The sequence below is a fragment of the Aegilops tauschii genome, chromosome 7, assembly GCF_002575655.3.
Source record: "Aegilops tauschii subsp. strangulata cultivar AL8/78 chromosome 7, Aet v6.0, whole genome shotgun sequence".
NCBI lineage: Eukaryota > Viridiplantae > Streptophyta > Magnoliopsida > Poales > Poaceae > Aegilops > Aegilops tauschii.
Window position 1 is genome coordinate 579227618 of NC_053041.3, and position 25790 is coordinate 579253407.

Below are 25790 nucleotides of genomic sequence, written 5' to 3' on the forward strand. Positions count from 1 at the left end.
GGAGGTACTTCCGGTCGACCTGCACCTCGTCGACCTTGCGGATCAGGACGGGGCGCACATTATACTTGTGGTGCAGCTCCGAGGAGAAGGTTGCAGTCGACCTGCACCTCGTCGTCCTTGCGGATAGGGATGGAGCGCACGTTGTATTTGTGGTGTAGCTCCGAAGAGAAGGTTGCAGTCGACCTGCACCTCGTCGTCCTTGCGGATAGGGATGGAGCGCACGTTGTATTTGTGGCGTAGCTCCGAAGAGAAGGTTGCAGTCGACCTGCACCTCGTCGTCCTTGCGGATCAGGACGGGGCACACGTTATACTTGTGGCGCGGCTCCGAGGAGAAGGTTGCAGTCGACCTGCACCTCGTCGTCCTTGCGGATAGAGATGTGCTTCAAACTTAGGCGAGTGCTGGACTGCAGCTAAGCCTCCGAGTGTGAGGGTTTCTCACCACTCGGTAGGATTTTTTAAACTTAGGCGAGTGCTGGACTGCAGCTAAGCCTCCGAGTGTGAGGGTGGCTCACCACTCGGTAGGATTCTTTTAAATTTAGGCGAGTACGGGACTGCAGCTAAGCCCCCGAGTGTGAGGGTTGCTCACCACTCGGTAGGATTTTTAAAACTTAGGCGAGAACGGGACTGCAGCTAAGCCCCCGAGTGTGAGGGTTGCTCACCACTCGGTAGGACTTTTTATACTTAGGCGAGTGCTGGACTGCAGCTAAGCCTCCGAGTGTGAGGGTTGCTCACCACTCGGTAGGATTTTTTAAACTTAGGCGAGTAAGGGACCACAGCTAAGCCCCCGAGTGTGAAGGTTGCTCACCACTCGGTAGGATTTTTCAAACTTAGGCGAGTAAGGGACTGCAGCTAAGCCCCCAAGTGTGAGGGTTGCTCACCACTCAGTAGGATTTTTCAAACTTAGGCGAGTACTGGACTGCAGCTAAGCCCCCGAGTGAGAGGCTTGCTCACCACTCGATAGGATTTTTCAAACTTAGGCGAGTACTGGACTGCAGCTAAGCCCCCGAGTGAGAGGCTTGCTCACCACTCAGTAGGATCTTTCAAACTTAGGCGACTACTGGACTGCAGCTAAGCCCCCAAGTGAGAGGTTTGCTCACCACTCGGTAGGATTTTTCAAACTTAGGCGGGTACTGGACTGCAGCTAAGCCCCCGAGTGGGAGGCTTGCTCACCACTTAGTAGGATCTTTCAAACTTAGGCGACTACTGGACTGCAGCTAAGCCCCCGAGTGAGAGGTTTGCTCACCACTCGGTACGGTTTTTCAAACTTAGGCGAGTACTGGACTGCAGCTAAGCCCCCGAGTGAGAGGCTTGCTCACCACTCAGTAGGATTTTTCATACTTAGGCAAGTACTGGACTGCAGCTAAGCCCCCGAGTGAGAGGCTTGCTCACCACTCGGTAGGATTTTTTATACTTAGGCGAAACGGATTCGCAGCTAAGCCTCCAAGTGAGAGGCTTGCTCACCACTCGGTAGGATTTTTTTTAAACTTAGGCGAAACGGATTCGCAGCTAAGCCCTCGAGTGAGAGACTTGCTCTTCACTCGACATGATTCTTTTTTTCAAACTTAGGCGAAACGGATTCGCATCTAAGGCACCCACTGGGGAATTTGAAACATATAAAAAAGAAACAGCAATCATATAGGAGACTGTAAAACTGTGTCTTTGATAATCAAACTAGAAGGTATTTCTTACTACATCTCAACGGTCTGAAAGCTTAAGTGTAAAAGGGGCGGAGCAGCTCCGCATTCCAAGCGTGTGGCTCGTCTTTCTTGTGCTCAACGTTGTACAGGTGGTACGCTCCATTGTGGAGCACTCTGGTGACAACGAAGGGGCCTTCCCAAGCAGGAGCAAGCTTGTGTGGTTTCTACTGATCCACTCGAAGAACCAAATCTCCCTCTTGAAATGCTCGACCCCTCACGTTTCTGGCGTGGAATCGGCGCAGGTCTTGCTGATAGAAGGTCGACCGGATCAGGGACATCTCTCTTTCCTCTTCCAGGAGATGAACTGCATCTTGCCGTACCTGTTTTGCTTCATCTTCTGAGAAAAGCTCGACTCGGGGTGCATTGTGAAGCAAGTCACTCAGAAGTACAGCCTCAGCTCCATAGACCAAGAAGAATGGAGTTCGGCCAGTCGACCGATTGGGAGTTGTCCTCAATCCCCAAAGCGCTGATGGAAGTTCATCGACCCAGGCGCCTGCTGCGTGCTTAAGATCACGCATCAGTCGGGGTTTCAGTCCTTTGAGAATCAATCTGTTTGCTCTTTCAACTTGTCCATTCGACTGGGGGTGGGCGACTGAAGGATAGTCGACTCGAGTGCCTTGGGAAGCGCAGAAGGCTCTGAACTCATAAAAATCGAAGTTCGACCCATTGTCAGTGATGATGTTATGCGGAACACCATATCTGAATGTTAACTCTCTGATAAATGACAGCAGTACTAGCTTCAAGATTTTTGATAGGCTTGGCTTCAATCCATTTGGTGAACTTGTCGACTGCCACGAGCTCGTGAGTGAAGCCGCTCCTACCGGTCCTCAGAGGTCCAACCATATCCAAACCCCAAACAACAAAGGTCCAGACGAGTGGAATGGTCTTCAGGGCTGATGCAGGCTTGTGAGACATGTTGGAGTAAAACTGGTAACCTTCACATTTGTCGACTATTTCTTTTGCCATCTCATTTGCCCGTGGCCAATAAAATCCCGCTCGGTATGCTTTGGCCACAATGGTCCGAGAGGACGCATGATGACCACAGGTCCCCGAGTGGATGTCGTTGAGGATCACTCAACCTTCTTCTGGTGTTATGCATTTCTGGCTGACTCCAGTTACACTTTCTCTGAACAGCTGTCCTCTTATCACAGTAAAGGCATTGGATCGACGGACGATCTGTCGAGCCTCTTCTTCATCCTCTGGGAGCTCCTTCCTCAGAATGTGCGCGATGTACGGCACTGTCCAGTCGGGACTGATGACCAAAACCTCCATGATCAAGTCGACCACGGCTGGGACTTCGACTTCAGTCGGATTAGTGGCACTCTTTGGTTGTGGGGGCTCTTCAGTGAAAGGATCTTCTTGAACTGAAGGTGTATGAATATGTTCCAAAAACACATTGCTGGGAATGGCCTCCCTCTTGGAACCTATCTTATCCAAATCATCGGCTGCTTGATTTTTCAGTCAGGGTATGTGATGGAGCTCTAACCCCTCAAACCTCTTCTCTAACTTTCTCACTGCATGACAATAGCCAGTCATAGCTGGGCTTCTGACGTCCCACTCCTTCATCACTTCATTAACCACTAAATCCGAGTCGCCATAGACCATGAGGCAACGGACGCCGAGTGAAATGGCCATACGCAACCCGTACAGAAGTGCTTCATATTCAGCTTCATTGTTGGAGTCAAAATGAATCTGGAGAACATAGCTGAGTTTGTCGCCTCAGGGGGATACTAATACCACCCCAGCACCGGGACCATTCAGCATCTTGGATCCATCGAAGAACATGGTCCAATGCTCCGAGTGTGAGTCGGCAGTTGCTGTTCGACCCACTCGGCGAGGAAATCTGCTATTGCTTGGGATTTGATAGCTTTCTTTGCCTCAAACTTGATATCCAAGGGAAGGAGTTCAATCGCCCACTTTGCCACTCGACCAGTTGCATCTCTGTTGTTCAGGATCTCTGACAATGGTGCGTTGCTGAGGACTGTAATGGAGTGATCAGAGAAATAGTGTGCAACCTTCTTCGTGGTCATGTAAATCCCGTAAATAAGCTTCTTGTAATGTGGATATCTTTGCTTGGATGGAGTCAGCACTTCAGAAACATAGTACACTGGGCGCTGAACTTTATAGGCTTTTTCTTCTTCTTCCTGCTCGACCGTGAGTACTGTACTGAAAACTTGTCCAGTGGCTGCAATATAAAGCAGTAAAGGCTCTTTGCTGATTGGGGCAGCGAGCACCGGCTGGGTGGAAAGCAGGGCTTTGAGTTCTGCAAACGCTGCATTAGCTTCAGGAGTCCACTCGAACTTATCAGATTTCTTCATCAGTCGGTAGAGAGGCAAAGCCTTTTCACCGAGGCGAGAAATGAATCGACTCAAGGCGGCCAAACAACCAGTAAGCTTCTGGACATCATGCACACGCACAGGGCATTTCATCCGGAGTATAACACCAACTTTCTCTGGGTTAGCGTTGATCCCTCGTTCGGAAACGAGGAAGCCGAGTAACTTTCCGCCAGGAACTCCGAATGTGCACTTTGATGGGTTAAGCTTGATATCATACCTTTTGAGGTTGGCAAAGGTTTCAGCAAGGTCAGCCAGCAGGTCGGAACCCTTACGTGACTTGACCACAATGTCATCCATGTATGCTTCCACATTCCGACTGATTTGAGTGAGCAGACACTTCTGAATCATCCTCATGAATGTTGCTTCGGCATTCTTCAGGCCGAATGGCATGGTGACATAACAGAAGCATCCGAATGGAGTGATGAAAGCCATTTTTATCTCATCGGGTCCATACAGTCGGATCTGATGATACCCGGAATAGGCGTCCAGAAAGACAATCGCTCGCACCCCGCAATCGAGTCGACGATCTAGTCGATGCGGGGGAGAGGAAAATGATCTTTCGGGCAGGCCCGGTTGATATGCATGAAGTCAATGCACATGCAAAGTGAGTCGTCCTTCTTGGGGACCATGACAACATTGGCGAGCCACTCGGAGTGGTAAATCTCTCGGATGAACTCAGCTGCCAGGAGCCGAGCCACTTCCTCACCAATTGCTTTGCTCTTCTGTACGGCGGACCGTCGAAGATGTTCCTTGACTGGTTTTACTTTCGGGTCGACTCGCAAACGATGCTCAGCCAGTCCCCTGGGAACACCCGGCATGTCAGAAGGCTTCTATGCAAAGATGTCCCAGTTCTCACGGAGGAACTAGATGAGCGCTTCTTCCTATTTGCCATCGAGTGATGTCAAGATATGAGTAGGAGCAGCATTAGGATCGGTCGGGTGAATATGAATCGGCTTGGTTTCACCGGACGACTGAAATGCAGAATCTGTGGCAGGCTTCTTGGAACGCAGCAAATCACTCGGATATGCATTCTTCCGGTATTCTTGCATTTCAACTGCTGCCATTTGTGCATCGGCGATTTTTGAGCCCTTCTGGAAGCACTCTTCTGCTTTCTGATGATTGCCAGTGATGGTGATCACTCCTCTGGGACCAGGCATCTTCAATTTGAGGTACACGTAACATAGTCGAGCCATAAAACATGCATAACCAGGCCTACCCAGAATAGCATGATAAGCACTCTGGAAATCCACTACTTGAAATGTCATCTTTTCCTTGCGGTAATTCTTGGAATAACCGAAAACCACATCAAGGGCGATCTGGCCGAGTGATTCAGCCTTCTTGCTAGCTATAACGCCATGGAAACTCATGTTGCTTTCACTAAGCTTGGACATCGGAATGCCCATTCCCTACTCATATTGCTTTCACTAAGCTTGGACATCTGAATGCCCATTCCCTTCAAGGTTTCAGCATAAAGGATATTCAGGCCGCTGCCACCATCCATTAGCACTTTGGTCAGTCGAGTGCCCTCAACAACTGGGTCGACCACCAACGCTTGCCTCCCAGGGGTGGCTATACGCGCTGGGTGATCTTACTGGTCGAATGTGATGGCAGTCTGAGACCACTTCAAATAACTAGGTGTTGCCGGGGCAACCATGTTCACTTCTCTGTTGATAACTTTCAGTCGACTTTTGCTCTCAACATCAGCAAAAATCATCAGAGTGGAATTGACGTTGGGAAAACCATCATCATCATCTTCCTTATCCTCACCCTTGTCTGACTCCTTTTCCTTCTCATTGGGTTGTTTCTCTCGGAACTGCTGGATCAGGAGTCGACACTGTCGAGTGGTGTGTTTAGGGTAAATGAGATTACCCTCTTCATCTTTCTTGATATGAATGTGGCATGGTAAATCCAACACATCATTTCCGGCTTGATCTTTCACTTTCTTGGGGTTCCAGGGCCCTTTGGGCTTCCCTTTGAACTTTCCTTGAGCCACAACTAAAGCCTCACCAAGAGCAGCTGGTTCGGTCTTGCGCTTCTGTTTCCGATTGGAATTCCCTCCTCCGGTTTCCTGGGCGACTGTTTTGTGCTTGCCACTCCGGAGTCGGTCTTACTCTTCACCATTAGCGTACTTGGTGGCAATCTCCATCATCCAAGTCAGGGACATATCCCCTGTCCGACCGAATTTCAGATTCAACTCTCGATACTTAACACCCTCCTTGAAGGCACAAACTGCTTGGTGATCTGACACATTCTCCACTGTATGGTGCAATGTGATCCATCTCTGGATATAACCTCTCAAGGTCTCATTCGGCTTCTGCACGCATTGCTACAATTCTGTTAACCCTGTCGGCCATTTGCAAGTGCCCTCAAAAGTTCTAACAGACACTCGGGCGAGTTCCTCCCAACTGTATATGCTGCCAGGCGCCAGCTGGGTCAACTATGCTCTGGCCGAGCCTTCAAACATCAGAGGAAGGTGCTTCATAGCCACTTCATCATTGCCACCACCGATTTGAACAGCCACTCGGTAATCCTCAAGCCAAGTGTCAGGCTTGGACTCACTAGTGAACTTGCTGACTCCAGTCGCCAACCTGAAGTTGGGAGGTATCACTGCAGTCCTAATGGCTATGCTGAAGCACTCTGGACCTGAAACATGCACTCTTCTGCCAGTCGGGTGATCTCTGTCATGACCCTCTCTGTGTGCTCTGTTCCTGTAAACCAGACCTTGCACGAGAATAGATCTCACATCAAAGCCCAGCTCCCTTGGGTCGACTGGTACTCTTCGCTCGCCGCTGTGGGGGCGCCTGTCATCATGCCGTCGAGGCACGTATGCCCACTCCTCGGGGGAGGCGTGGGCACTCGACGATGGTCATCGTGGTCGAGTCGGTGATCATACTGCTCGCGGTTTCTGTACCGATCTTGCTGGTATCCACGTCCCTCACGCCGCGGGGGCGATTTTGGACTGTGAGCCGACTGAACTGTGTCTGCCATCACAGATCTGCTATGAATCCTATTCCGCGACTGAGATACTGCTGTGTTCTGCTCTCCTGCTGCCCGGAGTAAAGCCGAGATCTGCATCATACCTCTGCCAGCTTCCGACTGGGAAGGCTGGATTGACTCTGTTATTCGGGCTGCAGCTGTGAGATTTTGAATCGGAGTTCGGTATACCTGAGTTTGAGGCGGAAAAAGCTATCGTCGACTGGACTCAGGAATCCGCTGCCGAGTACGCTCGTCGAGTGCGTGCTGGAGGTTCTCCAATCGAGTGCGCTCAGCAAAGTTCTTCCCTATTGCGGCGGCGAAGCTCTTCCCTCTGCTGCGAAGAAAGGGGCTCGGGGCAGTATTCCTCATGAACGTGCGACGGATTGCCACTGCCATCACCACCGTCGTCGCGGGAGAAGCCAGGAGGACTGCGTGGTCCGTCGACCATCAAGATTTCCGCCGCAGGATCGCTGCTGTCGCACTCGGATCCGGTCTCAACGGAGCCAGTCGAACAGGCCGTAGAGAGTTTCGTCCAGCTTGATTGCCGCGACTTGTGGGGTGGCCGACTGACGGGCCACCGCATGTCTCACCGACCATTGGAGCCGCGACCGACCGAAACGCTTGCGCCGGCGAACAGCAGGGAGCGAGGATACCACAGGAGCCGACCGATACTGGGTCGACGGCTGCCGGAGAAGGACGCCGCGGACGCACGCGCGAAAGTGCGTCGCCCCGCGGACGGGGAGCGCCTCGACGTCGAGTGGAGCCTCTTGAAGCCAGGTGGAGTCGTCGGCGACGAAGACGGGCGCGCCGAGACAGATGTCGCGGCCCTCGGCCAATCCACCGCCGGAAACCATGATGATGGGAATCGGAAAAATTGCAACTTCACCAAAAAGTCGCTAAGACACCCGCCCCAAGGTGGGCACCAACTGTCGTGGATCTAAGACTGACAGTAGAATGGGGGGTAGGTATGAGGAGGCAAGATCCTAGCTCTGGCGAAGTTGTACACACGAGTTTTACGAGTTCAGACCCTTCACGGAGGAAGTAATAGCCCTACGTCTCGGTGCCCGGAGGCGGTCGACTGGATTATGCGCGTGTGTGTGTGTTTTACAGGGGGTGCGAACCCTTGTGCCAGAGGAGGAGGGTGGCTTATATAGAGTGCGCCAGGACCCTGGCCATCCTCCGTTACCAAGAGTTCAATGTACATAAAGAGGTGGCGTTACTGGTAATGCCAGCCATAAATGCCTTAATGGCCTTACAGACTACAGAGTGGACGCTTGCCCGTTGCTGTTCTTGATGACTCCTGGTCTTCAAACAGGTCGAATGGATTCTTGCATGGTCGAATGATCGAGTGGTCGAGTGACTTAAGGAAGGAGGAATCTGTGAGTGACTGGTAGGTCAAGTGGATTGCACTCGACACCTTTGTTGGGCCCTCCCTGTTGTCTCTTGAGCTTCTTTGTTTCTAAGACAGTGACCTTGGATAGGACGTATAGGTCAGGCCTATTACCCTACCCCAGGTCTATGTCCTCATCACCACCCCTGGCCCACCAGGCCAGGGTGGAACGCAGCCACCAGCGGCTCCTCCACCACCTCCTCCTTCGGCACCATCTCCAGCTCGAGGATGGCGACGTCGCCGGCCGCGGAGAGGTCCGTCATCTCCTCGAGGACCTCCCATTGGCGCTCGTCGTGCGTGTGCATGGAGTCCTCCAGCACACACGCCATGAGCCGGGCCTTCTCCTCCGCTATCATGCGAGGAGGTAGGGGTGGCGATGGAAATGGCGACGGCGATGGCGTAGGTGTCAGGCCGCGCACCCGCGTACGCCCGCACGCCTGGGGAGCCACTCGGGGCTCACATGGCCGCCGCGGCCCCGTCGACGTGCCGACGAAGAATGACGCCCGCCGCATGTCGTGCTCATCGCGGAACCAAGTGTCCCACAATGGCGAGTCGGGGGCGTACCTCTCGTCGTAGTAGAGGTCGTCCGGGAGGAGGCGGCGGCGGCGGTGGATCCCCTGGCGGCGCGCACGGCCGCGCAGCGGGACCGGCGGGATCGGCACGCGGTCGGCCGACAGGTGCCAGTTATTGGGGAGGTGGACGTCTCTCCAGGGCAGCGGTGTCCTCGTCTCCCAATAACGGCGGCAGATGGCCCCCTCGATGTAGTGTCGGTCGCGCTCGCCGGTGGCCTTGGGTGCGATGGAGAACGCGGGCGGCGCGGGGGCCCGACGCGGTGGCGATGGCGATGCAGGCTCCTCCTTCTTCACGGAGCCCGGCGGCGTCCCGACGAGGAGCCAGCCTCGCGGTCGTGCTTGCCTTTGCGGCCGTAGTTCCATAACCCCATGGTTGCGGGCGGCCGGCCGGCGAGTTGTTGGCTAGGGTTTGGGACTGGGGCTGTCGGGTTTCGAGGAGGCCGCGGGGTGGCGTGGGGCAGTGTAGACGACGACCTGTCCATGGTTCCGATTTAAGAAGGACCGCGACCCCTCGCCTGGGCGGATGACAGGCGGGGCCGCCTGAAACGTCTCCAACGTATCTATAATTTTTTATTGCTCCATGCTATATTATCTACTGTTTTGGACATTGTTGGGCTTTATTATTCACTTTTATATTATTTTTGGGACTAACCTATTAACCGGAGGCCCAGCCCAGAATTGCTGTTTTTTGCCTATTTCAGAGTTTCGCAGAAAAGGAATATCAAACGGTGTCCAAACGGAATGAAACCTTCGGGAACGTGATTTTTAGGAAGAATATGATCCACGAGACTTGGACCCTACGTCAAGAAACAAAGGAGGAGGCCACGAGGTAGGGGGGCGCGCCTACCCCCCAGGGCGCGCCCTCCACCCTCGTGGGCCCCCTGTTGCTCCACCGACGTACTCCTTCCTCCTATATATACCTACGTACCCCCAAACGATCAGATACGGAGCCAAAAACCTAATTCCACCAACGCAACCTTCTGTACCCACGAGATCCCATCTTGGGGCCTGTTCCGGAGCTCCGCTGGAGGGGGCATCCATCGCGGAGGGCTTCTACATCAACACCATAGCCTCTCCGATGAAGTGTGAGTAGTTTACTTCAGACCTTCGGGTCCATAGTTAGTAGCTAGATGGCTTCTTCTCTCTTTTTGGATCTCAATACAATGTTCCCCCCTCTCTCGTGGAGATCTATTCGATGTAATCTTCTTTTGCGGTGTGTTTGTTGAGACCGATGAATTGTGGGTTTATGATCAAGATTATCTATGAACAATATTTGAATCTTCTCTAAATTCTTTTATGTATGATTGGTTATCTTTGCAAGTCTCTTCGAATTATCAGTTTGGTTTGGCCTACTAGATTGAGCTTTCTTGCAATGGGAGAAGTCTTTAGCTTTGGGTTCAATCTTGCGGTGTCCTTTCCCAGTGATAGTAGGGGCAGCAAGGCACGTATTGTATTGTTGCCATCGAGGATAACAAGATGGGTTTTTTTATCATATTGCATGAATTTATCCCTCTACATCATGTCATCTTGCTTAAGGTCTTACTCTGTTTTCATGAACTTAATACTCTAGATGCATGCTGGATAGCGGTCGATGAGTGGAGTAATAGTAGTAGATGGAGGCAGGAGTCGGTCTGCTTGTCTCGGACGTGATGCCTATATACATGACCATACCTAGATATTCTCATAACTATGCTCAATTCTGTCAATTGCTCAACAGTAATTCGTTCACCCACCGTAAAATAATTATGCTCTTGAGAGAAGCCACTAGTGAAACCTATGGCCCCCGGGTCTATCTTCATCATATTAATCTTCCAACACTTAGTTATTTCCTTTGCTTTTATTTTACTTTGCATCTTTATCAAAAAAATACCAAAAATATTATCCTATCATATCTATCAGATCTCACTCTCGTAAGTGACTGTGAAGGGATTGACAACCCCTTATCGCATTAGTTGCGAGGATTTATTTGTTTTGTGTAGGTGCGAGGGACTCGCGCGTAGCCTCCTACTGGATTGATACCTTGGTTCTCAAAAACTGAGGGAAATACTTACGCTACTTTGCTGCATCACCCTTTCCTCTTCAAGGGAAAACGAACGCAGTGCTCAAGAGGTAGCAAGAAGGATTTCTGGCGCCGTTGCTGGGGAGGGCTACGCAAAAGTCAGTATACCAAGTACCCATCACAAACCCTTATCTCCCGCATTACATTATTTGCCATTTGCCTCTCGTTTTCCTCTCCCCCACTTCACCCCTGCCGTTTTATTCGCCCTCTCTTTTCCGTTTGCCTCTTTTTCCATTTGCCTGCCTTGCCGTCATGGCTAGTCCTTTATCTTCTCCGTTGTCTCCCGAAAATGAAGTTCTCAATTTTAAACAAAGGGAGGGGGAAAATCTAAAAGACGCTTGGTATAGAATTTGCAATGCTCAAAATAGATCTGCCAGGAAGCAATCTACTTCCGTTCTTCTCCGCAATTTTTATGTAGGCGCTAATCCTTGGTATAGATATATTCTTGATACCATTACCGGAGGGAATTTCTTGGGTAGCCATACTTTTGACTCTTATAATGCTATGATAGATTTATTTGGCTCACCACCTCTTTTGGTTAATGGAACTATGTTAACTTTGGAGCATGTAATGCAAAGACTTGAAATTATTGAAAATAAAGTTGCTACCGTAGAGTTAATTGAAATCTAGATAAAAAGATCCACAACCAAATTACCCAATATGTATCTAAGGTAGGAGTCACTTTGAAAAATATTAAAGAGAAGGAACCCAAAGTTAATGAGAGAATAAATCAAGATTCCACTAGAATCGAAACTTGAGGGTACCAGTACCAACTTGGGAACCACTTTTTCTTCCGTAAAGAATAATCCTAGTCCTCCCACTAAAATTGCCAAGCTTATGTATGTTCCTAAAAATATGGGTGAATCCTCTAGTAAGGAAACTGCGGATCTCAAATCTATAAGTATTCATCCCAATCTTTTTGCTATCATCAAGGAACCATTTGCTACAAATGAATTTTTCGATCTTGTGCCTAAAAGTTTGATAATTACTAAAAAGAAAGAAGTTCCTAAGGATGATAGATGTCTTATTGAAGAATTGCCTACCAAAGATGGCAATACCTAGATCTATCCTTGCTTTTATGCCTAGCTAGGGGCGTTAAACGATAACGCTTGTTGGGAGGCAACCCAATTTTATTTTTATTTTTTTATTTTTTTGCTTCTGCTTAGGAATAAATATTTGTTCTAGCCTCTGGTTAGATGTGTTTTTATCTTTTAATCAGTGTTTGTGCCAAGTTAAACCTATAGGATCTTCTTGGATGATAGTTATTTGATCTTGCTATAATTTCCAGAAACTTTCTGTTCACGAAAACAATTGTTAAAAATCACCAGAACGTGATACAATAGTCATTCCAATTTCTGCTGATCAATAAACAAATTTCCTAGGTCGTCCTATTTTATCTTATTTTTTGGAGTTCCAGAAGTTTGCGTTAGTTACAGATTACTACAGACTGTTCTGTTTTTGACAGATTCTGTTTTTCGTGTGTTGTTTGCATATCTTGATGAATCTATGGCTAGTAAAATAGTTTATAAACCATATAGAAGTTGGAATACAGTAGGTTTAACACCAATATAAATGAAGAATGTGTTCATTACAGTACCTTGAAGTGGTTTATTGTTTTCTTTCGCTAACGGAGCTCACGAGATTTTCTGTTAAGTTTTGTGTTGTGAAGTTTTCAAGTTTTGGGTGAAAGATTTTGATGGATTATGGAAGAAGGAGTGGCAAGAGCCTAAGCTTGGGGACGCCCATGGCACCCCCAAGATAATCTAAGGATACCATAAAGCCAAAGCTTGGGGATGCCCCGGAAGGAATCCCCTCTTTCGTCTACTTCCATCGGTAACTTTACTTGGAGCTATATTTTTATTCACTACATGATATGTGTTTTGCTTGGAGCGTATTGTATGATTTGAGTCTTTGCTTGTTAGTTTACCACAATCATCCTTTCTGTACACACCTTTTGAGAGAGCCATACATGATTTGGAATTTGTTAGAATACTCTATGTGCTTCACTTATATCTTTTGAGTTATATAGTTTTTGCTCTAGTACTTCACTTATATCTTTTAGAGCACGGTGGTGGATTTGTTTTATAGAAAATATTGATCTCTCATGCTTCACTTAGATTATTTTGAGAGTCTTAAATAGCATGGTAATTTTCTTAAATAATCCTAATATGCTAGGCATACAAGATTAGTAAAAATTCTTATGAGTGTGTTGAATACTATGAAAAGTTTGATGCTTGATAATTGTTTTGAGATATGAAGATGGTGATATTAGAGTCATGCTAGTTGATTAGTTGTTAATTTGAGAAATACTTGTGTTAAAGTTTGTGATTCCCGTAGCATGCACGTATGGTGAACCGTTATGTGATGAAGTCGGAGCATGATTTATTTATTGATTGTCTTCCTTACGAGTGGCGGTCGGGGACGAGCGATGGTCTTTTCCTACCAATCTATCCCCCTAGGAGCATGCGCGTAATACTTTGCTTTGATAACTTGTAGATTTTTGCAATAGTTATATGAGTTCTTTATGACTAATGTTGAGTCCATGGATTATACACACTTTTCCTCCTTCCACCATTGCTAGCCTCTCTAATACCGCGCACTTTTCGCCGGTATCATACACGCACCATATACCTTCCTCAAAACAGCCACAATACCTACCTATCATGGCATTTCCATAGCCCTTCCGAGATATATTGCCATGCAACTTTCCACCATTCCGTTTATTATGACACGCTCCATCATTGTCATATTGCTTTGCATGATCATGTAGTTGACATCGTATTTGTGGCAAAGCCACCGTTCATAATTCTTTCATACATGTCACTCTTGATTCATTGCATATCCCGGTACACCACCGGAGGCATTCATATAGAGTCATATTTTGTTCTAAGTATCGAGTTGTAATTGTTGAGTTGTAAGAAAATAAAAGTGTGATGATCTTCATTTTTAGAGCATTGTCCCAAGTGAGGAAAGGATGATGGAGACTATGATTCCCCCACAAGTCGGGATGAGACTCCGGACGAAAAAAAAAGAGAAAAGAGGCCATTAAAAAGAAGAGAAAAGGCCCAAATAAAAAAAAGAAAAAGAGAGAAGGGAGAATGTTGCTATCCTTTTACCACACTTGTGCTTCAAAGTAGCACCATGATCTCCATGATAGAGAGTCTCTCATTTTGTCACTTTCATATACTAGTGGGAAATTTTCATTATAGAACTTGGCTTGTATATTCCAATGATGGGCTTCCTCAAAATGCCCTAGGTCTTCGTGAGCAAGCGAGTTGGATGCACACCCACTTAGTTTCCTTTGTTGAGCTTTCATATACTTATAGCTCTAGTGCATCCGTTGCATGGCAATCCCTACTCATTCACATTGACATCTATTGATGGGCATCTCCATAGCCTGTTGATACGCCTAGTTGATGTGAGGCTATCTTCTCCCTTTTTGTCTTCTCCACAACCACCATTCTATTCCACATATAGTGCTATGTCCATGGCTCACGCTCATGTATTGCGTGAAGATTGAAAAAGTTTGAGAACGTTAAAAGTATGAAACAATTGCTTGGCTTGTCATCGGGGTTGTGCATGATTTAAATACTTTGTGTGGTGAAAATAGAGCATAGCCAGACTATATGATTTTGTAGGCATAACTTTCTTTGGCCATGTTATTTTGAGAAGACATGATTTCTTTGTTAGTATGCTTGAAGTATTATTATTTTTATGTCAATATTAAACTTTTGTCTTGAATCTTTCGGATCTGAATATTCATACCACAATTAAGAAGAATTACATTGAAATTATGCCAAGTAGCACTCCGCATCAAAAATTCTGTTTTTATCATTTACCTACTCGAGGACGAGCAGGAATTAAGCTTGGGGATGCTTGATACGTCTCCAACGTATCTATAATTTTTGATTGCTCCATGCTATATTATCTACTGTTTTGGACATTATTGGGCTTTATTATTCACTTTTATATTATTTTTGGGACTAACCTATTAACCGGAGGCCCAGCCCAGAATTGCTGTTTTTTGCCTATTTCAGAGTTTCGCAGAAAAGGAATATCAAACGGAGTCCAAACGGAATGAAACCTTCGGGAACGTGATTTTCAGGAAGAATATGATCCAGGAGACTTGGACCCTATGTCAAGAAACAAAGGAGGAGGCCACGAGGTAGGGGGCGCGCCTACCCCCCCAGGGCGCGCCCTCCACCCTCGTGGGCCCCCTGTTGCTCCACCGACGTACTCCTTCCTCCTATATATACCTACGTACCCCCAAGCGATCAGATACGGAGCCAAAAACCTAATTCCACCGCCGCAACCTTCTGTACCCACGAGATCCAATCTTGGGCCTAATCCGGAGCTCCGCCGGAGGGGGCATCCATCACGGAGGGCTTCTACATCAACACCATAGCCTCTCCGATAAAGTGTGAGTAGTTTACTTCAGACCTTCGGGTCCATAGTTAGTAGCTAGATGGCTTCTTCTCTCTTTTTGGATCTCAATACAATGTTCTCCCCCTCTCTCGTGGAGATCTATTCTATGTAATCTTCTTTTGCGGTGTGTTTGTTGAGACCGATGAATTGTGGGTTTATGATCAAGATTATCTATGAACAATATTTGAATCTTCTCTGAATTCTTTTATGTATGATTGGTTATCTTTGCAAGTCTCTTCGAATTATCAGTTTGGTTTGGCCTACTAGATTGATCTTTCTTGCAATGGCAGAAGTGCTTAGCTTTGGGTTCAATCTTGTGGTGTCCTTTCCCAGTGAGAGTAGGGGCAGCAAGGCACGTATTGTATTGTTGCCATCGAGGATAACAAGATGGGGTTTTTGTCATATTGCATGAATTTATCCCTCTACATCATGTCATCTTGCTTAAGGCGTTACTCTGTTTTCATGAACTTAATACTCTAGATGCATGCTGGATAGCGGTCGATGAGTGGAGTAATAGTAGTAGATGCAGACAGGAATCGGTCTACTTTTCTCGGACGTGATGCCTATATACATGATCATACATAGATATTCTCATAACTATGCTCAATTCTGTCAATTGCTGAACAGTAATTCGTTCACCCACCGTAAAATAATTATGCTCTTGAGAGAAGCCACTAGTGAAACCTATGGCCCCCGGGTCTATCTTCATCATATTAATCTTCCAACACTTAGTTATTTCCTTTGCTTTTATTTTACTTTGCATCTTTATCACAAAAATACCAAAAATATTATCTTCTCATATCTATCAGATCTCACTCACGTAAGTGACCGTGAAGGGATTGACAACCCCTTATCGCGTTGGTTGCCAGGATTTATTTGTTTTGTGTAGGTGCGATGGACTCGCGCGTAGCCTCCTACTGGATTGATACATTGGTTCTCAAAAACTGAGGGAAATACTTACGCTACTTTGCTGCATAACCCTTTCCTCTTCAAGGGAAAACCAACGCAGTGCTCAAGAGGTAGCACCGCCCGCGCGTGCGCATTGATGTGGGCGGGTGGGAGGTAGGTGGCTGCCTGCCACACGGCCCCGACGCGGACGAGGCGCGCATCCGTTTGGTGTCCGCCATGACCCAAACCCGGCGCAAGTTTGCGCTCGAAATGGGTCGGCCCAGACACAAAACGGACCAGATGGGTCCGGGTCGTCGTGCGCTGGGCCGCCTCGTGTTTCCGTTTTACCCCAAACGGACGGGGCCGGACAGAATGGGGTCGCGCGATGGATTTGGCCTAAGGTAGTGTCTCAGCAGATGACGTGGCGTGGAGCAGCAGCTTGGCTTGGAACGGCAGCACGGGCGGCCAATGACATTAGCCTATGGCCGATTGGTTTGAGATGGACTCGGCTTGGACTAATACTTCCTTCCGGTCCGATGGTTCAACTTTGTCTTCCCACAAAAAATAACGGCGACGAAAACGCTTTCGATTCTACCTGCCCACGCCGCTGTGGAATTTCTTTGCGACTTGTAGCGACACAGTGGAAATTTCATTCGACTTGGACTCGGCGGATCTCCATGATGTGTGCGGCGGTCGTATAGTGCGTAACCCAAAAAATCTCTTAACCACAATTTCGGACTTGTCCCTCCAAAGTTTAATCATAATTCTGATTTTCCAACGATAAATTTGCCGGCTCTGTCCATGTTTTGTCCGGCGGCTCACGCAATCGTTCCATGCCAGCTCTTTTTCATCTGATCTATTGCGAGCTTCTCGATCCTTGAGCGAAATCCCTCCAAAAACTCAACGCCACCGTGCGCACGCCCCACGGTGGGCGCCAACTGTCGTGGACTTGTCACGGCAGATGTCCTCATTGAAAGGACTTAGTCGTGAGGCCAACGCATCTATGTGGTAGCTTGAGAGGGGTTGAGCGAGACGAGAGACGCGAAGTTTTACCCAGGTTCGGCCCCTCACGGTGGAGGTTAAAGCCTACATCCTGCTTCATTGATATTGATGATGATGATCACGATCACAAGGGTGCTCTATCTCGAGAGCTATTGACTTGTCTGTGTAAACCTAACTTGTGAAAACTTCTCCCTCTTGGGGTGCCCTGGCCCTCCTTATATAAGTTGGAGGGGCGGGTTACATGACTAGTCCTAGTAGGATTAGGATTACTCTATTACAAGTGGAGTCCTAGTCTTGCTTCATTTGTAGGAGAATATTCCTTATGCCTTTCATCTTAAGCGGGGCTACCATAACGTAAGCCGGCCTTCTGGGCCTTGAGCCTCCGGGTCTTGTCGGTCCTCTGACCCGCCTGCCGGGTCACCAATGAGTCACCTGGCTCTAACGGGTCATCAGTGAATGGAGATATCCGGGCAGGTCATCAGTGAGTCGCCAATTCATGGCGGGTCACCAGTGAATCACCAAGTCCGGCCGGGTCACACTACTAGGGAAAACCTTATACACAGCATCTTAGCAGTAGCGCTGGACAAAACATGGTGCTACTGCTACTTAGTAGTAGCGTTTTTAAATAGACCGCGCTACTGCTACTACTTTAGTAGTAGCGCGTTCTGCGAAACCGCGCTGCTGCTATATTTGTACTGGACGCAGATGGCTAGCCCCACTTAGCAGTAGCGCGTACCACTGACCAGTGCTACTGCTACGGCCCGTAGCAGTAACGCGTTTCTCTGAAACGCGGTACTACTTACTTACCTTATTCTGGAGTGGTTCACCCTCTCACACTCACTCCATCTCACTCGCTCTCGCCCGGGCCGAACCCGTACGTCGTCCGCCACCGCCGCGCTGCTCCTCGCCGAGGTACTCCCTCCTCCGGCCGCCCTCCTCCCACCGCCCCACTCCCTCCTCCTCCTCCGGCCGCCCCCTCCCTCCTCCTCCTCCGGACGCCCCCTCCCCCTCCTCCCCCCACCCCGCCCCTCCCTCCTCCGATCCCACCAGCCTCCTCCTCTCTCCTTCCTCCTCCCTTCCCCTCCTCCCTCCATCTTTTTTTTCTGTTTTTCACTGTAGTTTTTTACTATTGTATAATGTAGTTTTTTTAACTGTTTTTAGTAAGTGTTTAAAATAATTAGTAAGTAAATTAATAAACTAGTGGAACTAGTTTAGTTTTAGTAAGAACTAGTTTAATTAATAGAACTAATGTATTTTTAGTAAGAAAATTAATATAACTAGTTGAACTAGTTTATTTTTAGAACGAACTAGTTTATTTCTATTTATAGTAAGTTTATATTTAGTAAGAACTAGTTGAATTAATAGAACTAGTTGAACATGTCACATTTGTTGTTATTTTTTTAGTTTAAGCACTTATTCCCGCATCGACGTCGACGATGCCTATCCCGCATCCTCGTCGTCGATTCCCGTCGTTCGCTAGGGTTTTAGTTGTATTAGTGATGTTATATATATGTATGATACTATTCGGGATGGATTAGTGATAACTTATAGGGCTTTTGTTTTTGCAGAAATCAAGGACCCCCTCCATCATCCCCGCCGTCGTCCCCGTCACCGACCCCCTCCAACCTCGAGGTGAGACCAGCCAAATCTCCATGTCAAAATGAGTCCTATAAGATATGATGTAGATAAAAACATGTATATCTTGTGTTGCTCAAATAGGATATGTGGTTGCCCAAGTGGCCGGTCATGTTCAGGTTACACCTCCGAGTGGCCTATGTTTTGCCGGAGTGTTAATTAATTTCCGTTCTAGCAAATTCCAGGCGCTCGATATGTCCTGTTTTAGCAAAGGTCATGCCGGAATTTTCCGTGAATTTTGGCATGACTTGTGCTAGAATATGTAGGAAATATCGAGTGGCCTGGATTTTCTAGAAAGATAATTAAACGATATTTCGGGTTGACTTCAAGAAAAGACTCGACAGACCGATAGTCAACCTCTGATGAATAATGAACAAGCTGAGAGTTTTAATTGTACAAGTTTAATCTTTGAATTATGAACATAGGAAATGTCGTCGGACGAAGAAGGTCCCGGGGAGTGCTCCTGGTGCGGCGACAACTGGGGTTTTTGCGACAGGCCTCACCTGGACGATGGTCGGCGCTTCAGCATTAAGCTCGAGGAGGCCTTCGATTGTGATACGGTATGCTACGACGCAAAGTGTTTTTTTCGTAATTAAGCTCGACTTCTACTAGTTCAACGTGTAATTTTCATATTTTACAATTCGACTAGCTTATCCCATGCCATGCAAGACGCTATGTCTCGGAGAGGATGGGTTTTCAAGATCATGAGAGGAATGAAACAAAGAAAATTAACCTAAGGACCCATCATGGTACGGATTTTGAGGTAAATCTATACAATTCTGAGAGCGTATCCCATTTTGGTTGCCCGGGTTGGGAAGCACTTTGCAAGATGTATGATTTTCAAGAGGGTATGTTTGTCACCATGGATCTTGGTGATCCTGACATCGACCAAGACAATTTGGACATTTGGGTCCTTGTTGATACGCTTCCAATTCTACCGCTATGTGAGTTCCTCAAACATAGTTATTAAGTAATTTATATTGTTTATTTCAAAATAGTTGACAGCTTATTTCCATTGATAGCTTACTTTCATTCTTCAAAGAATGTGCGGAAGATGATAGACAGAACCAACTACACCGATGGCTCTGAGTTAACTTATCAGGAGAAAAGTCATCTGGTCGCATATTCTACTGATCTTGAGAATTACAATGCCTTTTATCGAACTCCTCCAAATTATGGTCAATACGTGCCACTAGTAAACGTGTTGAACCACGGTAACTTCCAAGGAGATTCCCTGGTAAGATTTTTTACTATTACAACATCCGTGCATCTTTTGCATACTTCTAAAACTAGTACATCATTGCTAACTATGAAGTTATTACTATGTTTTTCAACAAAAAATCCCGATGGATTGTGTGCCTCATTTGATGTATCAGAATGGTCGCCTTGATGTTTTGAACATACAGCCAGGTCATCCTACGAATCTCACCTATCCATACCGGATTTCTAAAACCGATGAACACATGATAATCAGAGAATGGAAAAAATATATGGACAGTCGTAAGGAGGTTCTTGGAAGCAACATTGTGCGAAAGGCAAGAATTGGAGACAGGATAATCTCCATTCTACATAATGGAGAGTCAGGGGCTATCTTGTTTTATGCTATTTTACCTAAGAGAATATAGTAGGTCCTAAGAGAATGTAGTAGGTCGTATGAGGTACAATATGTTTATGAGAGTTGATGATGAGGAGTAGTTGTGATTATGACTAGTGACCAACTTGCTATGTGATGTCTCATTGATGAAAACGATGATCATGAGGAGGTGTTACATGACAATGATGTATTATGATGATAAGTTGTTAAGGATATGATGATGATGATATATTATATCATTGGGTGAAAGAACCGCGGATTAGTTTCAAGTGGATGTCTATCCACTTGAAACTAGTCCACGGTTCTTTCTCCCAGTGATGTAATAACTCATTATGATGTAAAATCATTCTCTAAATTGCTGCGGTATGAAAACTTGTATAAAGGTGTATGAATACAACATGAAATAAAAAAGAAATACGAAATAATAGTAGTAGCGCGTGCTAGGAAAAGCGCTACTACTAATTACCAGTAGCGCTCATAGTACAAAGCACTGCTACTAAGTCGATATAGCAGTAGCATGGTCCAACCCACGCTACAGCTAACCTTTAGCTGTAGCGCTTTACTAGTAGCGCTGCACCCCGCGCTACTGATAGGCTTTAAACACGCGCTACTGCTAGGGTTTTCCCTAGTAGTGTCATACTTCCGGCCGGGTCATACCGCAGGGTATATCCCCGACAAAACACATGCACCACAAATAGCTATACTCAATTACGGAAGAATGATGACCAGAGTCATGAAGCATCGGGATTGGCAATGTCACCTCCATTTTGGCGATCTGTCACTGACAAGACGACGAGTCAGGAGTGCACCGCCAACCTCTTATCTCTGCGAGACCGATGAACACTTGAGTACATTGCGTTAATCCTGGACTCTGATCACCTCCACTATGTCTCTTTTTTAGCCATGGAGGAGAGGTGCATATGAATTTATTAAGAATGTTTTTTTATAAAAGAGAGCTTCCTTCTCCAATTTCCATTACTAGAAATCAAAAGGTTCTTACATCAGCATAAAAAGAGAAGACAACAACATCTCAACCACGCAGCTAAGCAGCTAGAGGCAAGACAGAAGCATGAGCCATCCCTCCCACCCATACATCTACTCTCTAACAACATAGATATAAGGCCTGGGCTCATAACTAGGTCCAGGGTCAGCAAACATAGATTCTAAACAAGTGCAACAACAAGATCCAGACATATTACATCATATCAAATATAGGACAACAACAGATAGCAAAAGGCGGCTCCAAGGAGTGAAGAAGATAGAAGAAATAGCCCCAGTTGAAGCCCTTCTGACCATGGTCATTGTCGTGGATTTAACATGGCAGATGCCCTAGTGAAAGGACTTAGGTGTGGAGCCATCACAACTAGGTTAGCTTGAAGGGGTTGAACGGGATAAAGGACACAAGGTGTTTACCCAGGTTCGGCCCCTCGTAACGAGGTAAAAGCCTACGTCCTGCTTTTAGTTGTATTGCTCGAGTCTCGATTATAAGGGAGCGACTATGATTGACCTAGTTATCGATTGGTTGTTTCTTTTTTTAACCCGCCGCCGGGTTTCACCTTTATATACACAGGTAGAGACCCGGAGGCTTACAGAGTCCCGGCCGGCTCACACAACGTGACCAACTCGGTTTCTAACTAACCATGCCTTTCAGGATAAGTCTTCATACAGCGGTTCGTAGGCTCATGTCTTAGGCTTTTACCAGGCCTGCCTCCATGAGCCGTCGTCTTCACAATTCTCCTTGGGCATCCTTGGACCTTCTTCTTATTTAAGCTGCCACTCCTGGGCGGGTCACACCTCAGAGCTATATCCCCAACAGTAGGACCCAGGTTGATTTGAACTCGTTCGCATCAATCTTCCCTGTCTAACTTAGCAAACTGCATCAGTGCCGAATCTTTAGCAGACCGCTACAACCCAACATGATGTCACATAAACAGAATTGTTGTAACCCACCATGACCTCATGTGCATTAATTCCGCACAAGACCAAGGATATCTCAATGGATCTTTATCTTAATGGGCTTCCCGAAAATCAAGGCGCCCGCATGGCTAACATAATCATTTTACCTCCTCGATTTCCGCGCATACCATCTTATCACTTCCTTACAAATAGGGACAATGGGCCCTCTTTCTCACTTTTACCCCTGCCTCTGCCTCTTCTTCTTCCTCCTAGCGACGACCGACGCCTTCGGAGCTCCGTCGCCTCCGTCGACTGCATCAACTTGGCCGCTGCATCAACCTGATCTCGACCAGAAAACGGCGGTGCCCCTCTGCTGTTCATCAGCATCACCAGGTACCCATCTTCCCTTGCTTCCAATCTCCATTAGGGTTTGCCTAATTCTTCGGTGTTCGTCGAGGTTCATCAAGTTCGTCCATAGTTCATCTGCCATGCTACTGATGTCTACTACGCAACTTTATTATTGTAGACACGTGTTGGGCCTCCAAGCGCAGAGTTTTGTAGGACAGTAGCAATTTTCCTTCAAGTGGATGACCTAAGGTTTATCAATCCGTAAGAGGTGTAGGATGAAGATGATGGTCTCTCTCAAACGACCCTGCAACCAAATACAAGAAATCTCTTGTGTCCCCAACACACCCAATACAATGGCAAATTGTATATGTGCACTATTTCGGTGAAGAGATTATGATAAAAGTGTAATATGGATGGTAGAAATATATTTTTATAATCTGAATAAATAAAAACAGCAAGTTAGCAAATAGTAAACAGGCACAAAAACGGTATTGCAATGCTTCAAACTGAGGCCTAGGGTCCGTACTTTCACTAGTACAATCTCTCAACAATGCTAATATAATTGGATCATATAACCGTCCCTCAACATGCGATGAAGAATCACTCCAACAAAGTTCCTATCTAGCGGAGAACATAAGAATAAATTGTTTGTAGGGTACGAAACTGTTGGGGAACGTAGTAATTTCAAAAAAAAATCCTACACACACGCAAGATCATGGTGATGCATAGCAACGAGAGGGGTGAGTGTCGTCTACGTACCCGCGTAGACCATAGGCGGAAGCGTTATGACAACGCAGTTGATGTAGTCGTACGTCTTCACGATCGGTCGAACCTCAATGCCGAACGTACGGCACCTCCGCATTCAGCACACATTCAGCTCGGTGACGTCCCGCAAACTCACGATCCAGTAGAGCTTCGGGGAAAAGCTTCGTCATCACGACGGTGTGGTGATGGTGTTGATGAAGTTACCGACGCAGGGCTTCGCCTAAGCACCGCTACGATATGACCGAGGTGGATTATGGTGGAGGGGGCACCGCAGACGGCTAAGAGAGATCAATGACCAACTTGTGTGTTCTGGGGTGCCCCCTGCCCCCGTATATAAAAGAGCAAGGGGGAGGTCGGCCGGCCCTTGTAGGGCACGCCAGGAGGAGTCCTACTCCCACCGGGAGTAGGATTCCCCTCCCTTCCCTAGTTGGACTAGGAGAGAAGGAAGGGGGAGAGAGGGAGGAAGGAAAGGGGGCGCCGCCCCCCCCTCCTAGTCCAATTTGGACCATAGGTGGAGGGGCGCGCGGCCTGCCCTAGCCTCCTCTCTCTCTCTCTCCACTATGGCCCATTAAGGCCCATACAATTACCGGGGGGTTCCGGTAACCTCCCGGTACTCCGGTAAAATCCCGATTTCACTCGGAACCATTCTGATGTCCAAATATAGGCTTCCAATATATCGATTTTTACATCTCGGCCATTTCGAGACTCCTCTTCATGTCCGTGATCATATCCGGGACTCCGAACTACCTTCGGTACATCAAAACATAAAAACTCATAATACCGATCGTCACAGAACTTTAAGCGTGCGGACCCAACGGGTTCGAGAACTATGTAGACATGACCGAGACACGTCTCCGGTCAATAACCAATAGCAGAACCTGGATGCTCATATTGGTTCCTACATATTCTACGAAGATCTTTATCGGTCAAACCGCATAACAACATACGTTGTTCCCTTTGTCATCGGTATGTTACTTGCCCGAGATTCGATCGTCGGTATCTCAATACCTAGCTCAATCTCGTTACCGGCAAGTCTCTTTACTCTTTCCGTAGTGCATTATCCCGTGACTAAATCATTAGTCACATTGCTTGCAAGACTTCAGGTGATGTGCATTACCGAGAGGGCCCAAAGATACCTCTCCAACAATCGGAGTGACAAATCCTATTCTTTATCTATGCCAACTCAACAAACACCATCGGAGACACCTGTAGAGCACCTTTATAATCACCAGTTATGTTGTGACGTTTGGTAGCACAGAAAGTGTTCCTCCGGTATTCGGGAGTTGCATAATCTCATGGTCATAGGAACATGTATAAGTCATGGAGAAAGCAATAGCAGTAAACTAAACGATCAAGTGCTAAGCTAACGAAATGGGTCAAGTCAATCACATGATTCTCCTAATGATGTGATCCGTTGATCAAATGACAACTCATGTCTATGGCTAGGAAACTCAACCATCTTTGACCAACGAGCTAGTCAAGTAGAGGCATACTAGTGACACTATGTTTGTCTATATATTCACACATGTATTATGTTTCCGGTTAATACAATTCTAGCATGAATAATAAATATTTACCATGATATGAGGAGATAAATAATAACTTTATTATTGCCTCTAGGGCATATTTCTTTCAGTCTCCCACTTGCACTAGAGTCAATAATCTAGATTACACAGTAATGATTCTAACACCCACGGAGTCTAGGTGCTGATCATGTTTTGCTCGTGGAAGAGGCTTAGTCAACGGGTCTGCAACATTCAGATCCATATGTATCTTGCAAATCTCTATGTCTCCCACCTGGACTTGATCCCAGATGGAATTGAAGTGTCTCTTGATGTGCTTGGTTCTCTTGTGAAATCTGGATTCATTTGCCAAGGCAATTGCACCAGTATTGTCACAAAAGATTTTCATTGGACCCGATGCACTAGGTATGACACCTATATCGGATATGAACTCCTTCATCCAGACTCCTTCATTTGTTGCTTCTGAAGTAGCTATGTATTCCGCTTCACACGTAGATCCCGCCACGACTCTTTGTTTAGAACTGCACCAACTGACAACTCCACCGTTCATTATAAACACGTATCCAGTTTGCGATTTAGAATCGTCCGGATCAGTGTCAAAGCTTGCATCGACGTAACCATTTACGACGAGTTCTTTGTCACCTCCGTAAACGAGAAACATATCCTTAGTCCTTTTCAGGTATT